Below are 24,103 nucleotides of genomic sequence, written 5' to 3'. Positions count from 1 at the left end.
TTCTTGTGTTTAAATCTTGTAAAAACCCTACATGTACTTATGCCAGTGATATATTTTTTTATTTTCTTGATAGTAGATTTTAAGGCAAAGATCGGAAAGGAGAATCTCCGACGAACAGGGCTTGCTGTAAAGACACGTCTGTACTGGGATTTAAGCACATATCGGCATAAAAGCAGCATTTGTTATATTGTTTGCTAAGAAGAATTTGAATGTCCTTGAGTTCATAGCCCTTGAATCCTGGTCCTTGTTGCTATGCAGCAAATTCAGTCATGTTATTTCCCCCTTTATATAAATCTCTATAAGGGTCTGTGTATGATCTTTGCTCCCTCACTCATTCAGCCACACCATTCGCTTTCTTGAGACATCAGATAATATTGATTTTGCCTCTCTGTATTGAATCGTCAAACCACCTAACGATAGGCCAGGCTTAGCAAGAGTTCGACCAGCCCTGCATTCATATTTTCCAAATTGGCAATATGTATTCATTTTTTAAACTATAAGACTAAGGGCCTGTTTTACAAAGCCGCAGTAACAGAGATTTAAAGGGCTTCGGGGCTGTTGCCACGCGGCTTTGCAAAACAGGCTGTAAGCGGCTTACAAAAATCCAGCATGCACCAAAGCGCGCGAGAGGTTTTTAGCGCCGGCTGGCATCCTGAAAGCACTGCGCTGCTCCAGGTTTCCAAGTTTATTAAAATTTTGATGAAACGCAAATCAAAACTTCTAAGCGTTTTACAATTTATAATTAAAAAAGGGGGGGTGGGGACAATAAACAAAGAAATACTCACAAAACAATACATAATCAATTAGAAAATGGAGAGAACAACAAATTAAAAGTAAAGAATACAAAGAATAATAATAATAACTTTATTCTTCTATACCGCCACAATCTTGCGACTTCTAGGCGGTTTACAATCAAGAGTGCTGGACATTCAGCGAAATACAATAAGTAGATATTCAGAGGAAATACAGAGATCAGAGACCTCAGGAGGCAATAGTATAGAAATACAATTTGCTGAGCGAAAATGTAATATGTACATTTTAGTAGGTAATGTCCGACAGGACCTGCTGGGGATAAATAGCAACGTAAAGTTATATTTATAACAGTGCTGTAAAGAAGGTAAACCACAATGGGGAAGCTACGGAGCGAAGATTAAAGAATGACTCTGGCTGTAAACCAAATCTATTTAACAGTCAAATGCGTCTTGGAAAAGGTAGGTCTTTAGATTTCCCTTGAATTTATCTAAGTTGTTTTCTGCCCTGATATGAAGAGGAAATGAATTCCATATTGTAGGGGCCATAATTGCGAACGAGGTAGCCCGACGTGTGCCGATAATTTTCAAAGATGGCATATGAAGTAGATACTGAGAAGAGGTCTCCGACGGTCATTGAGTTCCTATGAGTGTCAGCGCAGTGCAGAGCATTCAGCACACCGGCACTAAAAAACCTCTTGCGTGCTTTTGTAAAAAGGGGTGGGGGGAGGGGTAAATAAATTGAATTTACTTTATTACAAAGGTGCGGTGGTAAGTGCAGCGAAGCCCATTGGATTCCTATGGGCTTCAGTGCATTTAACACCGCAGACTCGATACCTAAGCTTTGTGAAAGGAGCCCTTAATCATTGGATTAATTTTTCAAACCCTACTCCTTGAAAAAAAAAAAACAACCATTTTTTAAACTGAAGTTTGTTTTAACCCTTTAATTGGCAGATGGTGAAACGGCTCCTTTAAGTAACTTGATGTTGAACGCGAGCAACAGTGCCAAATAAAGAGTTAATTATTTCTTGTTTGCCTTAAAATTAGTCCGAGCCATCTGAGTTTTTAACCTCGAGGTGGAACCCGGAATAGATTGAGGGGTCCTTTTATGAAGGCACGCTAGTCAATTCAGCTCGCCCTAAACGCTAACGTGCCCATTATCTTCCATGGACGCGTTAGCATTTAATATAAGAGGGAGTGAAATTGTCACGCAACCTTCTATGGATGCTTGCCTGCTCCTGCTCCGTCTAAATCACTTGTGTACTTAGAGAACGTGCCAAGGCCAGGCCAAGACATTTGTGACTTCCTGCTTTAATCTGCCGCATGTTAAACCCAACCTGTAGTATGCATGGCAACAACTGCTTTCGTGTCAGGTCAATCTTGAAGGTGAGGTCTCCGATTTCAATGTTCTCTTCACATTCGGGTTAAATGAACTTAGAATTAGATATTGTCTTCATTATAAATAGTTTGAAGACTGTGTGTGTAAGGAAAATTGTTTCCAATCGAGGACATTTTGCTCTAGTCAACTAGCCAACTAGTCAACAAGGAAGCCATTAGTTGATAACGTCCCTCAAAAAAGCTATAATAGTTATCAACCATGTTTATCACTATGGGGTCCTTTTCCTAAGACGCCCTAGCTATTTTAATGTGCGCTAATATTTAGTGCACGCTAAACGCTAACGCGGCCATTAATAGTCTATGGATGCATTAGCGTCTAGCGCACGCTAATATTTAGCGCGTGCTAAAACGGCTAGGGCGCTTTAGTTAAAGGACCCCTACCTAAAAATAATCAAAAAAATAGATATTTCTCATTTAAGGGGCCATTTACTGATGGTTAATGTGTTTTTATCTGGCTCAGGGCCTTGTTTTATTATTGTGAGCCCTGAGGCAGAAAAATGCACTAACACCTTTAGGCTACCATATGGCTCCAGAAAAAGGAGGACGGATTGAGGCATCCGGGTTTCACTTCCCTTGAAAGCAATGGAAGTAAAACCCGGATACCTCAATCCATCCTCCTTTTTCTGGAGCCATATTGTAACCCTAGCGTAAATGGCCCACTTAATGGACCGTTTAGTGAATGATAGCCATTCCATTCATTTTTCCAAATATTCTTCTGATCAAAGAAACTAATGCTCATCATTGCAATTCTAATGACCGATAGTTGCTTGGTAGTTTCAGAAACATGATTGTCCCTTATTGGAATTTCATCTTCTTGTTTTGTTCAATATACTTAGCTTCAGTATAATGAAAAATACTTTTCATGTAAGGGGTGTAATCGACTTGGTTCTGTATTCAGCACATTTATAAACGTATTACCTATGGAAAAGACCTATAAAGCTACACAGATCCATGATAGGTGAAACCCTTTAAAAAAAAAAAAAATAATCCATTTATTAAACTGTGAACAACTTTTCTCAAGTATTTTATTTCAATATTTTTTGTATTTTGTATTTTTTTTGAAGCTGTTCGGAATTTCCAATGGTTTTGACTTGTCCACAATTTGCAATATCAGATTTAGCTGGGTAATAATGTATACTGCTGGAGGTGAAATTGTGCCTTTATGGTGTAATAAAAATGTGAATTTTGTGCCAGAAACGTTAGAAAACACAGTGTTATTTTTTTCTATGTAATAAGCTATGTCAACCGGTAAACTTAGCTGCAGTATTGGGGGGAGTGAGAATAAAAGGTCACCGTTAGTCCTAGGGGTAATGATGTAAGTGACCTTTTTATCATCCTTGTCTTTATAAATGGTTTTGTACTCTGCTCCTGAATAACATCAATTAAAAGCACATTTGACTTCTACATCTACCTTATGTTCTTTATTTCAATGAGTGCGCTACTGTATATGGTTCGGGTCCAAAGGGTGGGCAGAAAATGATGCCACTTTGCAGTAAAGTTAAATATAAGCAAAAATCAAAATCAATATCAAAATAACAAAACAATATACTTCCAGTGAATGTGAAAAGTCCCGATGTGGGGTGTCAGATATGACCAATAAAAGCAAGACGCTTCAACGGTCTGTCAATTCTTCATTCATCCCCAATAGTTGTAACATCGTAATATATTTATATATTTTTTTCAAAAAACTTTTCTTTATGCTTTTTCTGCTCTTTACACGTTTTTCAGTGCATCTATCTTAGAAATAAGTTAAATATTAAGAACTTATCTTCGTTCCATTGTGGGTGATAATTATAGTTATCTTATGTTCCAGCGTTCAAATCAACGCTCCCCTCTGCCAATGCGTTTCGCTGATCTTTATCAAGGCTGGGGTCAGCGAAACGCGTTGGCAGAGGGGAGCGTTGATTTGAACGCTGGAACATAAGATAACTATAATTATCACCCACAATGGAACGAAGATAAGTTCTTAATATTTAACTTATTTCTAAGATAGATGCACTGAAAAACGTATAAAGAGCAGAAAAAGCATAAAGAAAAGTTTTTTGAAAAAAAATATATAAAGGTATTACGATGTTACAACTATTGGGGATGAATGAAGAATTGACAGACCGTTGAAGCGTCTTGCTTTTATTGGTCATATCTGACACCCCACATCGGGACTTTTCACATTCACTGGAAGTATATTGTTTTGTTATTTTGATATTGACTTTGCAGTAAAAGCATTTTGTCAAAATGGGTTGCCCACACTTGAAGAAAAATGTGTTTTCTCTATATTCTTTTTACTTTTAAGCAATTGATCATAAATATCTCATCAAAACATGTTCTATTGTAATCCACGTATCCCGTCCCTTCATGGAAATAGCTCTCACATATAGCTTACACATCAGAGATCACCCCTTCATGTCTAGATGAGATTCTTTTGATCTCTTAGGAAGCAGAGTTGTCACAGCAGAAGCTGATCAAACCTTTTGATCTGCCATTTCATATATTCTCATTCATTATTAAGCTTTAGAACAGTGTTCTTCAACCTGCAATCCATGGACCGGTGCCGGTCCGCAGAAATTTCCTGCCGGTCCACAGGGCCGGCACATGCATCGGGCCCAAGACAGTGTTCTTAAGCCACAGTATACTTTGTTGCCCCTTATTCAGGTCTCTTATGTAAAAGAAATTAGGGTCACGATTTAAACTGAGAGGGGTCAAGCAAATGGACAAAGGAACTAAAACAAAGGTGGTTTGAAAAGTCTGGTAAAAAGCAAGTTAAGCAACGTCGTTTCCATCGAGGGCTATACACTTAGGCCCTCTTTTACAAAGATGCGCTAAGCATTTTAGCGCACGTTTAGTGCGCGCTAAATCAAACACGTGCGCTAACCGCTAGCGTGTCCATAGAGTACGCATTAGCATTTAGCGCGTGATTAGCGCGCGCTAAAAACATAGCGCACCTTAGTAAAAAAGGGGGTTAGGGGGAAATTCTACAACCAGCGCTTTCTAAAGTGCCGGTAGGCGCCCTACCGGTGCCTACGTTAAGAGAGACACGTCGTTTTAAATGGCATTTCAGCTCCATTTCAAATGTTATAATGCCCTTGTATCTCTCTGTGGTAAGGCCACACCTCGCATACTCTGTGCTGTTCTGGTCACCATATCTCAAAAAATATATAATGGACTTCGAAAAGGTACAGAGAAGGGTGACAAAAATGATAAAAGGGATGGGACGACTTCCCTATGAAGAAAGGCTATAGCAGCTAGGGCTTTTCAGCTTGGAGGAGACAGCTCAGGGGTGATTTGATAGAGGTCTATAAAATAATGAGTGGAGTGAAAAGGATAGATGTGAATCACTTCTTCACTCTTTCCAAAAATACTAGGACTAAGGGTCATGCAATGAAGCTACTAAGTAGTAGATTGAAAACAAACCGGAGAAAATATTTCTTTACCCAACATAATTAAACTCTGGAATTTGTTGCCGGAGAATCAGTTAGCTTAGCAGGGTTTAAAAAAGGTTTGGATAATTTCCTAAAAGAAAACTCCAAAAGCTATTATTGAGATGGCTCGGGGATATCCACTGCTTATTCCTAAAATAAGCAGCATAAAATCTGTTTTTACTACTTGGGATCTAGCTAGGTTCTTGGGACCTGGGTTGGCCACTGTTGGAAACAGGATACTGGGCTTGATGGGCCTTCGGTCTTTCCCAGTACAGCAATTCTTTGGTTGTTATGCCTACTGGTGCCTAAACCAAAGGTGCCGGAATTGCACCTCTGGAGGCACCTATCAGTGCCTAATTCCACTATAGACGTGGCTAACACCAAAAGTGGCATTAGGCTTCGATAGGTGCCTCCAAAGCATGATTCACGTCCAAGGTAGGCATTGGAAATGCAGGCCTGGAAAACCTTGGCCTACGCGTGATCAGCAGCCACTTTTAAGGCGGCCGCTGACCACAGCGCCGGTTACAGAATCCGGACCTTAGTACACCGAGTTTCTAGGTTTTTTTGTTTTTGTATCATAGGAAAAATAGGTTATGAAAAAAATGGAAACTTGCTGGACTAACCCCCTCTTTTCCTAAGGTGCGCTAACTGATTAGCATGCACTAAACGCTAATGCGTCCATAGACTAACATACACGCGTTAGCGTTTAGCATGCGCTAAATCGATTAGCGCACCTTAGGAAAAGAGGGCCTAAGCGTATAGCCCTTGATGGAGACTGCGTTGTTTAACGTGCTTTTTTTTTTTTTTTTTGTAATACCAAACCTTTCTAGCCACCCTCATACGGTGTTCTAGGACCTCTATATCGTTGGTTCATATCTGGATTAAATCAGTAGCAACCAAAAATGATTGCTTTTTGAAAATCTTTAGTCTAGTTAACAGTGTAGAGGTGATGCCTTGAAATCCATTCCAGAACCCCGTTCGCGTTCCAAGATAATTTTTCCCATTGAAAATAATAGAAACTGGATTAATCCGTTCCTGGGTCCCACAAACTCAAATTTTAACAGGAAATACATTGGATTTTAAGGTAAAATATTAACAAATATTCCAAAGCAGCATTCAGATTCTGGGGCACAAACACACACATCAAATGTGCAGGGCGTTTGGATTCCAAGACAAAATTTACTCCAAAACAAAGTTCAGATCCCAAAGTGTTCAAGTTCTGGGGCATTCGGATTCCGAGGTACCACTGTAATCCCAATTTGACAATAACTGGCATCGTTATTGTGAGCCTTAGCAAAGAGATGAAAGATTAAAGGGACATGGATCGCTCTCTCACACCTAGAGGTGGTGGCAGAACAGACCTGAAGCAGATTAAGGGGTCCTTTTACTAAGGTGCGCTAACTGATTAGCGCGCGCTAAACGCTAATGCTTGCGTGTTAGTCTATGGACGCGTTAGCATTTAGCACGCGCTAATCGGTTAGCGTACCTTAGTAAAACAAGGGGTAATGCACCCATAGAATATAATGGGCTAATGATTAGCACGTGCTAAATTGGTTAATGCACCTTAGTTAAAGGACCTACTCATTCTGTGAATAAATGGAGGACTTTGATATCTAGTGCTGCAAATCTAGTATTTTTCATTTGCTATAAAAATTGGGGGGGAAAAAAATTAAAAGTGTCAAATTTAAGGACTGTGCCAAGAGGTGTCAGGTCAAAAGCGCGCCGGGACAAAGGCACGCCCAGACAATTGAGTGCAGCACGGAGGCGCGCACCACAGAAAATTACTGTTTTTAGGGCTCCGATGGGGGGGCGTGGGGGGGAACCCCCCCACTTTACTTAATAGACATCGTGCCGCGTTGTGGGGGCGTTGTGGGGGGTGTGGGGGGTTGTAACCCCCCACATTTTACTTAAAACTTCACTTTTTCCTTGTTTTTAGGGAAAAAGTTAAGTTTACAGTAAAATGTGGAGGGTTACAACCCCCCAAATCCCCCATAACGCCGGCGCGATGTCTATTAAGTAAAGTGGGGGGGTTCCCCAACAAAACTCCCCGTCGGAGCCCCTAAAAACAGTAATTTTGAGCGGCGCGCACCTCCGCGCTGCGCTCAATTGTCCGAGCGCGCCTTTGTCTTTTGCGCCGTTGTCTATGAACCGTGCCAAGGTGCCACAGCTCTGTCTGACTATCTTGCACTGTGTGCCCATCATACACTGTTAAAATTCATTCAAAATTGCACTGGATGAATAATTCACAGTAATTTTAAAACATATCGTATTCTTGAACCTTAAATTTGGCACCCAAGCAAAACGTCTTATACTTGTAAAATGCTACACATTGTTCGTTAGCATTTTTGTCCATTGCTTCATGCTTAAATCTGGATCATAGATTCCAAAAGGATTGTACGATTATGCTTATACGATGAAAGTTTGCAGTAGCCTAATTTTTAATTCTTTGACTCACTTTAGCTTCAGGATTGTGTTTTCCTAAAATTTATTTCACCAGGCACAATATGAGATGGAATATTTTGAGTAAAGTCTACCTTAGGACAGATTAGATGAGACAACCTGGTATCGGCCTCAGAAATTCCACATGTTGGTAAATGAACTTGTGTTCCCTCAATTGATGCAATCATAAACCTGAGACTATAAATGAATGGCCCCCGAGGAGTCAATTTTATATTAATATGTTCTTCTATGGTATTTGATTACCACATAAGAAGGTGCCTTGATTATACAATATGACATTTTCTGCTATATCAGAACCAATAGGGCAAACACCAGTGTCATGCAATATGCCAATTATTACTCATATTCATACAGAGAAGCTTTCAGGATTACTATATAAACTCTAGTTTCCTTCATTCAAGTGTATTCATGGACTGCAAGCAGAATTTGGTAAATATAATTGAGCTTTGTTCATATGGAATGCTAAACTAAATCATCGTCTATTCCAAGAACTCTGTGGCCTGATTTGGGGCTGTGGGCCCTCTTGGTGTTTGCAAGTAAATTCTTTCATTTTGTTGAACTTTAATACCCTTCTATATCCCACGAACCCGAAAAGAACTATTACCCAGTGAGATTCTTTAAAGTCTCCTAAAACTGAGGCCAAGTCGATCTGAGCAGAGCACACTGGTGAGAATAAGAAAGGCCAGCTTCTTCTCAAGGTCAAAGGCCTTTTCTAACATTTGATCAGGTAATAAAATACCTTTCTGTAGCCTGACGGTTTTAGGATCTATTCTGCCAAACAATTGGTGCTGTGATCTATAATCCTGAGGCAGGTCAAAAGACTCAACAAACAAAATATCTCAAATTCATTTGGAAGAATATTCAGGGGGAAAGTGAAGATTACCGTAGTCATCTGTGACAATAAAAGCTGGCGGAATATCACTTGGTTCTCCATTAACTCCACAAAAGGAAGTGGTAGCCATCATTTCCACAAGATCCAGTATAATGGGGTTTCAAGAAGGCACCGATATGGACCCTAGTAAGTATTTTCTGTTTGCTAAACTCTATCTTCTAGACATAAAATAAACAACTCTGTGGGAAGCAAGACTCCTACAGATCAAAATAGTTAAAAAATATATATATTTTTTTTATGTGGAAGATTTGAATGTTGCAACAATTCTAAAGTAACATCAGTGCTTTAATTAATATTTATTTAGAAATAAATATCAAGCAATGGCTTCAACCTCTGCTTTTTTAATTATTGCAGCTTTGTCTTATGTGCAAAAGAAGAGAAGTCAGCAGGAGAAAATGCAAACCCTTTGCAGACAATGCGAGCAGTCAGCATATTCCAGATGCTAAGTGTGCAAAACATTCAGATAAGACTTTCTACCAGTCTTTTTAGATTTATCTCTTGGGCCAAGCACTGTAGGAAAAATTAGTATAGCAGAAATCCCTTGCAAACAAAATTGTCAATGGTTTCTGTTAGTGTCTAATGAAAATTTGAAGGTGGAGGAGAAAGTCTTGGAAGAGTAGAAGGTAACAGTTTAACAGGAAGTGAAAACAAACTTAAGGTGTGATAAAAGTGTATTGATTAATTTAGAGCAGGGGTGTCAAAGTCCCTCCTCGAGGGCTGCAATCCAGTTGGGTTTTCAGGCTTTCCCCAATGAATATGCATGAGATCTATTAGCATACAATGAAAGCAGTGCATGCAAATAGATCTCATGCATATTCATTGGGGAAATCCTGAAAACCTGACTGGATTGCGGCCCTCCAGGAGGGACTATGACACCCCTGGTTTAGAGGATGTATAATGCTTTCTAGAAAAGAAGAGAGTAAATATATTTCACATTCAATTTCACAGATGCTGCCTGTCCAGAGATAAAAGTTTCAGAGAGGCCAAGAAATGTAAATATTCAACAACTCGAACGGTCCAGAACATGATGCCCCAGAAGAAGTACACAGAACACCTGTGTTGGAGAGATTAGAGAAGCCTATATGCTAAAGTCATGACTGGAAATGTCAAGGTGAGAAGAGGATGGCATCCTTGACTAGGCTGTGGGTGAGGGATCAAGTTAAAGGAGGTGCCATCTTGATAAACCAATTCCTTATATGAAAACCAGATAGAAATCTTCTAGACCAGTAGTCCCCAACCCACCAGGTCAATTGGGTTTTCAGGTTAGTCCAGGGATCTCAAAGTCCCTCCTTGAGGGCTGCAATCCAGTTAGGTTTTCAGGATTTCCCCAATGAATATGCATTGAAAGCAGTGCATGCACATAGATCTCATGCATATTCATTGGGAAAATCCTGAAAACCCGACTGGATTGCGGCCCTCAAGGAGGGACTTTGAGACCCCTGGGCTAGTCCTAATGAATATGCATGAGAGAGATTTGCATAGAATGGAAGTGACAGGCATGCAAATCTGCTCCATGCATATTCATTAGGGCTATCCAGAAAACCTGATTGGCCTGGTGGTTCTCCAGGACAGGGTTGGAGACCACTGTTCTAGAGTGATTACTAGACAGAGCTATTGGCAGAATTTGGGCATCAACTTTGCATCCTTTGCAACCAGATTTTTCTTTAGAGGAATTCTGTGAAGATTTTTTTTAAAAAATTCTTATGAGGCTAGAACAGGGGTGGGCAACTCCGGTCCTCGAGGGCCAGAATCCAGTCGGGTTTTCAGGATTTCCCCAATGAACATGCATGAGATCTATTTGCATGCACTGCTTTCAATGCATATTCATTGGGGAAATCCTCAAAACCCGACTGGATTCTGGCCCTCGAGGACCGGCGTTGCCCACCCCAGGGCTAGAAAACTAAAAAGTAGAATGGCAGGCAATTATTGAACTAGCAGTACCATATAAAAGAGAAATCACTTCCCCGCCTTTGTTTAGTAATGGCAGTACAGATAGAAATCTATACGTACCATATCAAATAGATAAGAGAATATGTGAGAGTTAGAGGGGACGTTATCACATTATTGTACCGTTCACCCCAGTTATTAGTAGCTAGGTCTCCTTGCATAAAATGGGAGCTGTCCTAAAATAACAAGAGTTGGTGGTAAAGTAACATATCTTAATGGAAGCCCAAGTTGATAACTGTGAGGGACCGCTGTAAAGTGCTCAGCCCAACCAACAAAGTTGGGGTAGTCTTCATTGAGGGCTATACACTTACCCCCCTCTTATACTAAGGTGCGCTGATTAACGCCTTAGTCCAGCAATTTTCATTTCATTTTTCCAACGGAACGAAAAAGCTGAAAAATCACTGGACTAAGTGTATAACGCTCAATGGAGACCGCCCCAACTTTGTTGGTCAGCAGCCCCTCATATGTCCCTTAAACCCCATTGATGCCTCTATGTAGTGAACATAAGACATGAAATATGTCACTCAGGGTTTATCGTGCAGTAATACTACAAATTCTTCTAAAAAAAGAGCGTTTTTTTTTTAAGCAAATGCTAGAAATGTTAACTTACATAAAGAGGGCATCACTTCAAAAACATTACTGGACGGCCAGGCTTTTTTTTAATTTTTTTTTTAAATCTGTATAGTGTACTAAGTCCTGAATGTGTAACTTTTTCTACATTTTTGACTAGCATTCATGAGTTGAAACTTGTTCCTTACCTCAGGACCGGTCACTGTTGTATAGAAGACTTATACAGTGCTATTATATATGGATGTAGTCTTGCTTAGCATAGTAGGTGACCTTGCTGAATACAGGAGGCCGAGATTTCCTGTTTTAGATGTTAGGTCTCGGAACAAAGTTATGATCTGACTGCAGTTATACAGAGCAAGGAAGGATGTAAATGCGTATCTCAAAAAAAAAAATATTGGCTTCAGTCTAGCAGCCTAGATTTTTGGTGTAAAGAGCAGATCGTTTTCTGGGAAGTTGAATGAGTTCATTATGCTTTAGTAAAACAAACTAATAAGTTTACTTTTAGCTATTTTCCCACGCTTTGAATATTGCATAAGTTTGATTTATTGGGCATACTTGGCCCAGCCTCCTTGACCCTCATGCATTATCAAAGCTTTCCATGATCCAAGCCTATCTACAACTTCATTTCTGTTCAATGCAAAAAGATGCTAGTAAAACTCCACCTTAAATCAATTTTACTATAGAACTGGTTCAGTTCCACCTTAAATGTTTATAAAGTAGTACCTTAACAGCAGTGCCCTTCCAGTCAACCAAAACCCAAGATAGGGCTCTGCCCAGTTTATGCCTTTCTGAAGTAAAAGTTCAATCTTAAAAGTGAGCTGAATTCTTGGGGCCTGATTCTGGAAACGGCTCCTGCTGCGGTAGGCATCTGCAAAACGGGCGCCTACCTCATGTCAATCACCTTTAGGCACTGCTTCGAGAATCGCCGTTTTACAGGCCTACATTTAAGGTGTCTGACTCGGGTCAACGGAAGAGCCTAGGCACGCCTATGAACCCCTAAGTCCACTTTCAGATGGCCTTAGGCTCCGTAGGCGTGAGTAAGACACCTACATTGTAGGCATCATTCGTTGCATCGATTTTTATTTATTTATTTATTTATTTTTTAATGCACCCTGATTGGTCCGTTAGACAGTGGCAGGACGCCTACTGCCACCTACAATCGGGACACCAGTTTGAGAATCAGGCCTGCCACTGTAGGTGCCTGCAAAACGGCACCACGTCCAGAATCGTGTCTATTTTTTGTACAGCGTTTTACAGGCCTTCCTTTAAGGCATCTGACTCGCACCTACAGAAGTGCCTAGGCACACCTATGGACACCTAAGGCCTGTCCTAACCTTAGGCATCCATAGGCATGCCTAGGCACATCTGTAGGTACGAGTTCGCCGCATCAAATTTTTAAAAAACATGTGTCCCGATTGGTCCATTAGATGGCGGTAGGACGCCTACTACCACCTACAATTGGGACACCGTTTTGAGAATCAAGCCCTTAGCTTCTGCTTTGGACTTTTTCAGTCTATAACACCAGCCTTTGCCACTGCTGGTATGGGTGTGGTTCAGTCATGAACCTGCCCTTCTTCCGTCTTGCAAACGTTCTCCCTCATTTGGAGTGTACACCTCCTTACAACTGAGACATCTATCCCACATTTTCTCGTCTTTACGACAATGTTATTTCCAACACATTCAATTTGCAGATTATTCAGATAACAATGTAATTATCACTTGATATAAATCGTTATATCAAAATTACATTTTGGGAATGAGAGACTGTAAAGGATTAGAATGCAAAACATTATATATTTTTATTTCACTAAGGAAGATGAATAGTCCAAAATCAAAAGATAACTATTAGCTTTTATGTTGATATATGCTGTTGGGTATAGAATTAGTTACCAGGAAGGAAAGGTTTGAGGCATATTTTCGTCACTCCTCAGGATAGTCCAATTTATCTAAAACCAAGATTCATTTAATTAATGAAGCTGTTTTTAAATGCAACAAAGCGTACATCATAACAGGAATACAGTTCATTGTGCCACTGCAATGGTGAGGATTCCTTTGTCACATGCAACTTGCATAGTTGCATTTTAATAATGCAGTTTATTTAAGTTCAATGTGTTCTTTATCTTTATGTTTAGATCTCTGGCATGCTAGATAACAAGTGATACTAAACGAACCTGCTTTGCGCTCTATCTGGTATGGAGCTGTGTGTTTCTCAGCAGAATGAACCGGCATGGCATCCCCCCCAAAAAACCCAATCTATATGCAGTCAAAGCTCTGGAAGTGGATCTTGGGCTTTTTCGAATGTCGTCGCCTGTGATCCTTGAAAAAAATGGATCCGAAAGGCTAGCAATACAGAAAACATTCCCATGGAGAAGAAAACACAGAATCTGGTTTTTTGTATCAGTAGGTTGTCTGTCTTATTGCTCTACCAGCCATTCACACCAAACTGTGTACTGAGACAGCAGTAATGAAATAACGATGTAATTGAAACAGAGGTTGTTCCATCTTTCTGACTCCTTTGGGCTAAGTCATTATAGTCTCATGGTTATGAGTGTGTTATTTGGGATATGACTTTCATTTCCCACAGAACAAGGTTCAGTGATTCATGAGGCCAAGAGTACGGGACCAGGAAAATGAAGAGTCTTCTGGATTGATGATGTACAAATGAATCAGATTATTGTGTCTTATCCTGGCATTTGCATGTACCTCTACAGCACTAATCTTTAAACAAAATATGCATGTTGAAATTGAACTGTGGTTAGTCTTGAAAAAATAGTAATCAGGTTTTGTAATATGCTACTGACTGCGTGCTTCATTTCTTTCGATGTTTGTTTGAAGCAGGAAAACGAGGAAGACTTTTATACAAGGCTCAAGGGAATTATTTCCTCGAATTACTAGTGGTCTTGCAGCACTATTTCCCATTTTCATAGCTAACTTCACGACTTGAATGATTGGACCTATGAAAAACGATGTTTCTTTGATGTAAGGTTTCATAATTAAAATGTTATGACTAACCGCATAGAGAATGATTCTATAAATGAGTCCCTCTGTTTAGGGTCCTGGATGATGCTTGGTGGGAGCTTAAGAGCCATTAACACTCGGCGGGATACGATCTTTTCTGTGACGGCTCCTCAGATATGGAATTCGTTGCCAGCACATTTGAGAGAAGAAACTAGCCTAGATAGGAAATCTTAAGTGCTTTCTCTTTAAAGACGCATTCGAACCGTAAAAGCTACAAGGCCACTAAATTAGGTGTGTTTTAACCTACTGTTATTCCCTATGTTCTCCTTTTGTTTACTCCCTTTATGTTCCGGTCATCGCTTATTTGTCTGTGTTCAAATCTTTTAATCCCCCAAAATACACTGTCTATCACTTCCTTTTTTTTATTAATTTCTACATCACATTGAACTTATGATAATGCATATTAATCAAAATTTTATTAAACTTGAAACTTGATCTTAAATTTACACAATTGCAGCTCCATTACTGGCATAACTGTAAATTCATAAATGCAGCAGGGACATGTGCAAATGGCAGCCCCGTCCATGTTTTACTCCTATACATCCCTTCCCCCCTCACATTTACATGATATGTGGGAAATTCTGTATATGGTACCAAATTTTCAGCATGAAAAAACCTTCTAACAGATGCAAGACGCTGAGATGGGGAAGAAAGGGCATATTTACGTGAAAACATACGTACTTAAGTGTCTGTTTATAGAATAGCACCTAAGGGCTCCTTTTACAAAAGTGCGCTAGCGTTTTTAGCGCACGCACCGGATTTGCGCACGCTAGCTGTAAAACTACCGCCTGCTCAAGAGGAGGAAATAGCGGCTAGCGCGCGCTATTCCGCGTGTTAAGGCCCCAACGCACCTTTGTAAAAGGAGCCCTAAGTGTTTTGGTGTGGGTCTGCAAAAAAGTGGGGAACTGTGCACATCAAATTAAAGAGATAAAGCAATTGAGGTTTATTCAAACAGATAAAACAGTCTAAATTAAAGCGTTGAAACCAATCTATGTCGCAGAGCCGACACGGTCCGTGTTTCGGCTTAAAAGCCTGCCTCAGGGGGTTACAACTGACATCCAGTAGATGGCACTCTTGTAACATCAGAGACTCTTAAACGCGTATAAAATGGAAAATCAGATTTAATATCTCTCCGGCAAATTGTACATATACAGTTTTTCCATATGGGATTCTTGTAGCAAATCAACCTCTGTGTAAGAGTATTGAAAAATGGGTGTGCTACATCGATTGGTTTCAGCGCTTTGGGTCTATAGATTTGTCTTCAACAATTTAATTTAATACACAATAAAGACTGTTTTATATATATGAATAAGCCTCAATTGCTTTATCTCTGGTTGATGTGCACAGTTCCTTCCCACTTTTTATTTTTTTTTTTTTTGCTGCTGTTAGCTTCCAGTAGGGTTTTCCTCATTTTTGGTTTGCATTAGGCCAGCAGCGTTTCCTTAAAACGCAGTGTGCAGCGTTATAGAATTCAGGGGATCCATGCCCAGCTTCTGCAGTGGGATTTACACGTAAGCCTCCTTTTACGAAACTGCGATAGCAGTTTCTAGCACGGGGAGCCGCGGTGAATGGCCCGCGCTGCTCCTGACGCTCATCGAGTTCAGCATGGCTCCCCGCTCTAGGAACTACTATCACAGTTTTGTAAAAGAGGGGGTTAGTTTCAGTTGGCATAACTCCTCACGCCCCAAGTTGAGCATGGATACTGGCACCGTGCTATTCTATTAAGGGCACTCATCCTTAACGTCACTGGCTGCCCCTCGAGGCTAGAGTATTATTTAAATTCTCTTGTCTCTGTTTCAAATCAATCTTTGGTTTGGCCCCTATGTACCTGGCCTCCCACTTCAACTTGGGTTACACTATTAGGCCCACATGTAAAATCCACACATTTACACACCCAACAATAAAGGCCTGCCGTTACAAAAGATTCCTGGACAGAACTCTAGCCTTCCAGGCAGGTAAACTGAATGACTGGCTGGGTAACATTATCATGCTGTCCTCATCCTATCTAGGTTTTAGAAAATTAGAAAAAACGAAACTGTTCAACCGATTTGTCACCTAAGAATTTGTTGTTCATTATCTCGCATATTCTGTATAATGAATTAATTGCTTCTACACTGTAACTATATCGCTGACTGTCCAGCTCCTCTTATTGTAAACCGCCTCGAACTACCATGGCTTTGGCAGTATATAAGAAATACATTATTTTATTATTATTTTATTTATTCATTCATTCATGCATTTATAATCCACCTACAACTAAGGGCTCCTTTTACCAAGGTGTGCTATGCTTTTTAGTGCGTGTTTAACCACACGCTAAACCAGGGGTAGGGAACTCCGGTCCTCGAGAACTGTATTCCAGTCGGGTTTTCAGGATTTCCCCAATGAATATGCATTGAAAGCAGTGCGTGCAAATAGATCGCATGCATATTCATTGGGGAAATCCTGAAAACCCGACTGGAATACGGCTCTCGAGGACCGGAGTTCCCTACCCTGTGCATGTTAGTCTATGGACATGTTAGAGGTTAGCGCGTGCGTGTAGATTTAGCTCACGCTTAGCGCACCTTAGTAAAACGGGGTAAGTATTTACAATAACTTACAGAACAAAATATAAAAACAATATGATCTTTTTTTTTTTAAAAAACCCATACAATTCAAATCTTCAAAATATAATTACTGTACGAATTCCACAATTTCAAATCTAATAAAACATCCTTCAATCAATCTCAAAAGTATGCCTAAAAAGATTGATTAGCGCGTGCTAATCGGTTAGCACACCTTAGTTAGCGTCTAAATATTTCCTTTCCAATAGCTAGCAAAATTAACAAGAAGCGATCCCCACTCCTGGTGTTTTATCCTCCCCCTCCTCCCTTTAATTAATTTGTTTTTAATGATGTAATTATGAACTGTCCCCTCCCCCTTTACCCTCAAGCTCATGTTCGTATTGGTAATTTGCCTATTTAATGTTCACATTTCCCCCCCCTACTAAATTTATTTTAACCTTTCATTTTTACTGAATCACTCTTTCACCCCACCCCATTTCACCCCACCCCACCCCATTGAGTTCTTCTCAATTTCTCTTGAATTCACCAGTGATCTACTGTATCCCACCATTTATATCTCTTTTTATAATCCGCCCTCTCAACTTCTCTTGAATTTACCAATGATCCAATATTGTAACCCACCTTTTATAACTCTTTTGTAATCCACCTTGAACTGCAAGGTAATGGCGGAATAGAAATCTCTAATATAATGTAATGTAATTGTAAACCGGCCAGCTGCACGTCGATGGTCGGTATATTAAAATTAGTTAAACGTGAAACTTGAAACTACTTACACAAGGGACGCATAAATACAGACGCCTTTATAAAGTCAGATTTAGTGAGCAATGCTTTTCTGACATCACCGTTTTTCGCTATAGTGATACTGAAATGTGGAACCATTTTTACATACTGGTAACTTTGCCGTGTGCTGTCCCAGGCTGATTCACTAACAAGACAGAGGAAAATTAGACAAATTTGTGGTTTTCCTTTTGGACATTTGATGCAGTTTCATAGTGTGAATGCTATTGGGACAGCAGGATTGGAAAGCAGGCTTACCAGACCCTGTAAGCTTTACTGGAAAAGCAATACTCGAGGTTACTGAATTCAATGAAATGCCTCGGGCTAGCATGAAGGTTATAGAGCAGAATTATATGTTGTAACTTAAATGACAGTTCTGTACAATAAGCATTGAAGATTCATTGAGCAACTAAGCACTAAGAAATATTATTGTATGAAACAAAGCATCATATATATTTATAATGAGTAGAAAGCCACCCACATATATCTTAGATAGTGGGTGTGGCAGGCAACAGTAACATAGTAACATAGTAGATGACGACAGATAAAGACCCGAATGGTCCATCCAGTCTGCCCAACCTGATTCAATTTAAATTTTTAAATTTTTTCTTCTTAGCTATTTCTGGGCAAGAATCCAAAGCTTTACCCGGTACTGTGCTTGGGTTCCAACTGCCGAAATCTCCGTTAAGACTTTCTCCAGCCCATCTACACCCTCCCAGCCATTGAAGCCCTCCCCTGCCCATCCTCCACCAAACGGCCATACACCGACACAGACCGTGCAAGTCTGCCCAGTACTGGCCTTAGTTCAATATTTAATATTATTTTCTGATTCTAAATCCTCTGTGTTCATCCCACGCTTCTTTGAACCCCGTCACAGTTGTACTCTCCACCACCTCTCTCGATATAGCTACAGGAATAAACTCTATGGTGTCCCCTTCCTTTGATGCCCTAAGCAGATGCTTGTTTTGCTGAATGGCTATATATAGGGCTGAGTTAACACACGAATTAGCATGTTAACTGATTGTTGCAGTTGTCCTGGTCTGGATAGGTAGAACTGATGTTTCAGCCATGAAGAAGGCGCATAGCATGATGGCTAAAACATCGGTTCTACCTACCCAGACGTGACGAGACCTGGACAACTGCAACAATCACGACGCCAGCCGTGAAAACCTAAGAGAATATATAGATAAAGACCATATGGCATTCCATCCACTATCCCTTCCTCTCCCTTAGAGATCCAACATACTTATTGATTGATTGATATAGCCTAAGGCCCTCTTTACAAAGGTACGCTAAGCGTGTGCTAAAAAGCTTAGCGCACCTTTGTAAAAGAGGGGGTAAGTGGTTTACATTCAGGTACTCAAGCATTTTTCTATATCTGTCGGGGTGGGCTCACAATCTATCTAATGTACCTGGGGCAATGGGGAGATGAAGTGACTTGCCCAGGGTCATAAGGAGCAGCGTGGGTTTGAACCCACAACCTCAGGGAGTTGAGGCTGTGGCTCTAACCACTGCACCACACACTGCTCACTTGTCCTAAGCTGTCTTGAATTCAGATACACTCTTCATCTCTACCACCTCCACTGGGAGGCCATTTTAAGCATTCACCACCCTTTCCATGAAAAAGTAATTTCTGAGGTTACTTCTGAGTCTGATGCTGGGACTTGCGTATGCTCAGTTCGCACGAGAATTGAGCATGCTCGCAGAACTCTGAAGTCGGCGACTGGAGGCATGCTGCCGCCTTCTGCACAAAGAAGCAGCACAATTAGGATGGGGTGGCATGGGCACTGCATTTCTATGGCTGTTGGGGCCTTGGCATCACCGCCAGCAAAGGTATGTTTAACGTGCGTGGAGGGAGGGGAAAGAGGAGGAGGGAGGAATGTGTAGAACCCTCCCTGGTCCACCCTTGGGCACTGCCAGAATTGGAATGCAGTCTACGCCTCTGGTGAGTCAAAAACTTGACATTCTGAACCATCTACCCTGAAATGTGATAATATACTTTTAAGATTTTTAGAAATCTAGCTCTCAGTTTTTAGCACAAATTATAAACCAGAAAGATATTATTGATTTTTTTTTTTTTTTTGCTTAAGAAAGTAGACCCTTGCATACCACACACTTAAATAAATACAGTTTTACTTATATTGTAACTGCAGGATCTCCCATTTTACTCTGACAGTGCTTTTTAATAGTCAAAAAATGCTCCCTTTATGGAGTTTTCACAGCTTTTTTTTTTCCTGTTACTAGAAGGGAACTTTGTCAACAAATTTCATACATAGTAATATAGTAAATGACGGCAGATAAAGACCCGCATGGTCCATCCAGTCTGTCCAACCATACGCACTTCATAAATTAATCATTTAATTTAAATGGTCCTTTTTCTTAGATATTTCTGGGTCAGAAACCCAGAGCTCTGCCCGGTAGTGCACTTAGGATTTATCTCCTGGAGTCTCCATCAAAGCTCACTCCAGCCCATCTTAACCATCCCAGCCATCGAAGCCCTCCCCAGCCCGTCCTCAACTGAATGGCCATATACGGGACACAGACCGTGCAAGCCTGCCCAATACTGGTCTTAGTTCCTTCAATGTATACCCATTATTTTCTGATTCGAGATCCTCTGTGTTCACCTCTCGCTAGTTTGAACTCTGTGACCGTTTTCTTCCCCACCACCTCCTTCAGGAGCGCATTCGATGCATCAGCCACCCTCTCTGTAAAGAAGAATTTCCTAACATTAATATGATGAAAACTACATATAAGAAATTGTGGAGAGTTAATGTCCAAGATGATGGCTTTATTAAAACAAATAATTCACATAGATACATCTAGGGCTGGAACCTCTAGAGTAAATAGGGTCAGTTTCTTTTGTTATCTCAAGAAAACTACACATGGATACATTTTATAGTTAATACAATTATAATAATAATAATTTATTTTTATATACTGACTAACCAGAAGTTCATAGTGGTTTACACAATAGGTGCTCAGCATACAATATAATAATGACATCATACATAATAAAATTCTAAGTAACTAATACAAGCATTAAAACTAATAAATAAAAAAAACACAATATAAACTAAGTATAGATAAAAAGATTAAAAGTACATTATAACTACATGATAATATGAAAATCAGTAATGTATATTATATTGTTTAAATAAGTGGATTTTAAGATCTTTTCGAAATTGATAGTAAGAAATGGAGAAACAAGAAGATTCAAACATGAATTCATTAATCCTGCTTGGAATGCTAAGGTCCTATCCAAAAAATTTTTGTAACGATGTGCATTTGCTGAAGGAAAATAAAACCAACCAGACCTACGAATATTTTTCTTAGAAATAAAAAAAACTAAAATGAGAAACAAGGTAAGCCGGCGCTAAGCCAAATAAAACTTTAAAACAAATGCATCCAAATTTAAATAACACTCTAGCCTCAAACGGTAGCCAGTGAAGCTTTTGTAAAGAAAAAAAGAAACCACAGACGAAATAACCGACCTCACACAGATCGGAATTCAGATTTGTATTGTATTGTACTAACTCAGAGAGTGCCACTGAGGGAGGAATTCATCAAAGGGCACTGAGCGCATAAGTGCACGCAGTCGGAATAGCATAAACTGCTAGGCACCCATTATATTCCTATAGGCGTCTTTAGTAGCGCACACTAACACATTTGCACGCACTATGCGATTGTTTGCACTAATGTACTTGGTGTCCTTTGATGAATTCTCCCCTGAATATCAGGACAAGCTTCCCCAGCAAAATTCTCTTAATTCTTATAGCTCAGTTGTTTTTGGTTTTGTTTTTTTGTTTTTTAATTGAGCCATAATAAACACCATAAAAATGAGAAATATAGAAAATAATTAATGAATTATGAACCCAGTGTGAACAATATAGAACTATTTGAATTCAATAGAATGAGTTGTTTTAACCATATTTGACCAGAAATATTTTAATTGGATATAATTTATTTTTAAAAAAACCCAAAACCCATATTTAATCCAAAGAACAACAAAACAATAGTTTACGTTAAAATGATAGTGTAGCTATATTTTAGAAGACAGAGAAAGAAATATTGTATAGTAGGACCCGGACTGGGTTGTTGTTTTTTCTTGGTGTTTTAAATCTTTATTAATTTTCAAGTACGAACAGTGCAATACAGATATATATATATCTGAATACATAACAAAACAGAAAGAAGCACCTTTAGTTTACAGAATTTGAAGTCACTATTTCCCCCCATCCCTTTTATTAATCAATGATGTAAACATACTTATTTATAGTACTATGAAATACCACCCCCCTAATTCTCCTAATTCCTAATTCTATATATAGTCCTCAAAAATGGTGTGTGCAATTTAATTCTCAAATGAGCTTCTTAGGGCTCCTTTTACAAAGGTGCGCTAGCGTTTTTAATGTACGCACCGGATTAGTGCACGTTATAGCGAGTGCTATCTGAAAATCAAAATCTGCTCAAAAGGAGGCGGTAGCGGCTAACGCGCGCTATTCCGTGTGTTAAGGCCCTAGCGCGGCTTTGAAAAAAGGAGCCCTTAGTGCCGATAACTGGGTGCTATAATCAATTATTACGTCAAAACTGAAACAGAAAATGAAACGAAATAACATCCAGTTTTTGAACGACATAGCAGTAGAGAACACAGGGGATGCTACCTTCACAGACCGTAAAAGCAGAACAAACCACGAAGGTGGCTGAATGGTGTTCAATCTCGTTTATGTGTTTATACATCGAGAGCAGAGCATATTGCAGGCAGCGTTAGAAGGACATTTCTGGATGCCGGATTTTCTTCAGTCATCGGCATACATATAATGCAATACAGGAATAAGTCTTGAAGACTGAATAGTTATCATCTCGACATAAGTTCAGACTCCTGAGACAGGCCGTTAGGGCCGAAACACGATTGTGTTGAGTCTTTCCATGCAATAAACTAGATTGAACACCATTCAGTCACCTTCGTTGGTTTTTCTGCCAACACAGCAGTAAGCCAGAGAAGTCTATCTAAAGGCATTGGAGGTGGTGGTGGATACCAGAAAGGACAGTGGAAATGACCAAATACCTGAAATAAACGAGAAAACCTGGAGTGTAAAAAGAATGTTCTATATTAAAATGAACACAATTTGGTTTTTGCCACCCGATATTCAGTGCTATTTAACTGGTCAGGAGTGACTCCTGGCCGGCTAAAGAGCACATGGCCATTTAAACATAGAAACAGACGGCAGATAAGGGCCACGGCCCATCCAGTCTGCCCACCCCAATAACCCTCCCCTACCTTTCTCTGTGAAGAGATCCCACGTGATGGTCCCATTTTGTCTTAAAATCATGCACTCTGTTGGCCTCAATTACCTGTGGTGGAAGACTATTCCAGCGATCAACCACCCTTTCGGTGAAGAAGTATTTCCTGGTGTCATCGTGCAGTATTTCCTGGTGTCACCATGCAGTTTCCCGCCCCTGATTTTCCACGGATGCCCTCTTGTTGCCGTGGGACCTTTGAAAAAGAAGATATCCTCTTCCACCTCGATACGTCCCATGAGATATTTGAACGTCTCGATCATGTCTCCCCTCTCTCTGCGTTCCTCGAGTGAGTATAGCTGCAATTTATCCAGCCGTTCCTCATACGGGAGATCCTTGAGTCCCGAGACCATCCGGGTGGCCATTCACTGGACTGACTAAAGTCTCAGCGCTAATATTTGGCGCAAGACGGATGTTAAATATTAATGGGTAGCGGCCAGCAGATAGGCAGTCATTGACCATATTAAGTCAATTGACCATATTGGGCTAAGTCAATTGACCATTTTGGGCCACTTAAATATGGTCTATTAGTTGGTCTATTTTTGCCCGCTATAAACTTAGCTGGCCATTGCTAAATATCGACATGGCTGGCTAAGTTTTAGCGATGAAAAATAGATCGGATATTCAGTGCCGGTCATTGGAAACCACCTGACATTGAATATCTGGGCTCAGCACCGACTGCAGGAGTCAGCCTAGGTAACTCCTACAGTCTAAATGTTGGCCCCTTAGTTATTAAGCACAGACAGGGCTTTGGCACATAAGGAGTCCCATTGATCTGAAAACTATAACTGAGGATAGACAGCTATATAGAATCAATAAACAGGTAAACGTTGTAGGGGTCAGTCAACTGAATCACAAAATCTAAAATCTCTAGCATTGGCGAACCACCAAAGCGAAAAAGGAACAAAAAAAGCATGGAATGGGGTGGGTCTGGAGGTGGAGCTTAGCATGACTGGGGCGGAACAGGGTGAGGCTGGAGGCGGAAAGGGGCGGGGTCATGTGTCTAGGGTTTTCCAG

The 24,103-nt window shown here is 40.2% G+C and overlaps 1 protein-coding gene across 1 annotated transcript in view; it reads left to right on the top strand.

The window, feature by feature from the left end:
• The window catches only part of DLG2 (discs large MAGUK scaffold protein 2), a 1,272,293-nt gene that overhangs the window by 835,616 nt on the left and 412,574 nt on the right, over positions 1-24,103 (top strand). The window lies entirely within an intron of this gene.

The sequence above is a fragment of the Geotrypetes seraphini genome, chromosome 6, assembly GCF_902459505.1.
Source record: "Geotrypetes seraphini chromosome 6, aGeoSer1.1, whole genome shotgun sequence".
NCBI classification, from domain to species: Eukaryota; Metazoa; Chordata; class Amphibia; order Gymnophiona; family Dermophiidae; genus Geotrypetes; species Geotrypetes seraphini.
Note: the sequence above shows the minus strand (reverse complement) of the source record. Positions and strands in the feature narration are given on the sequence as shown.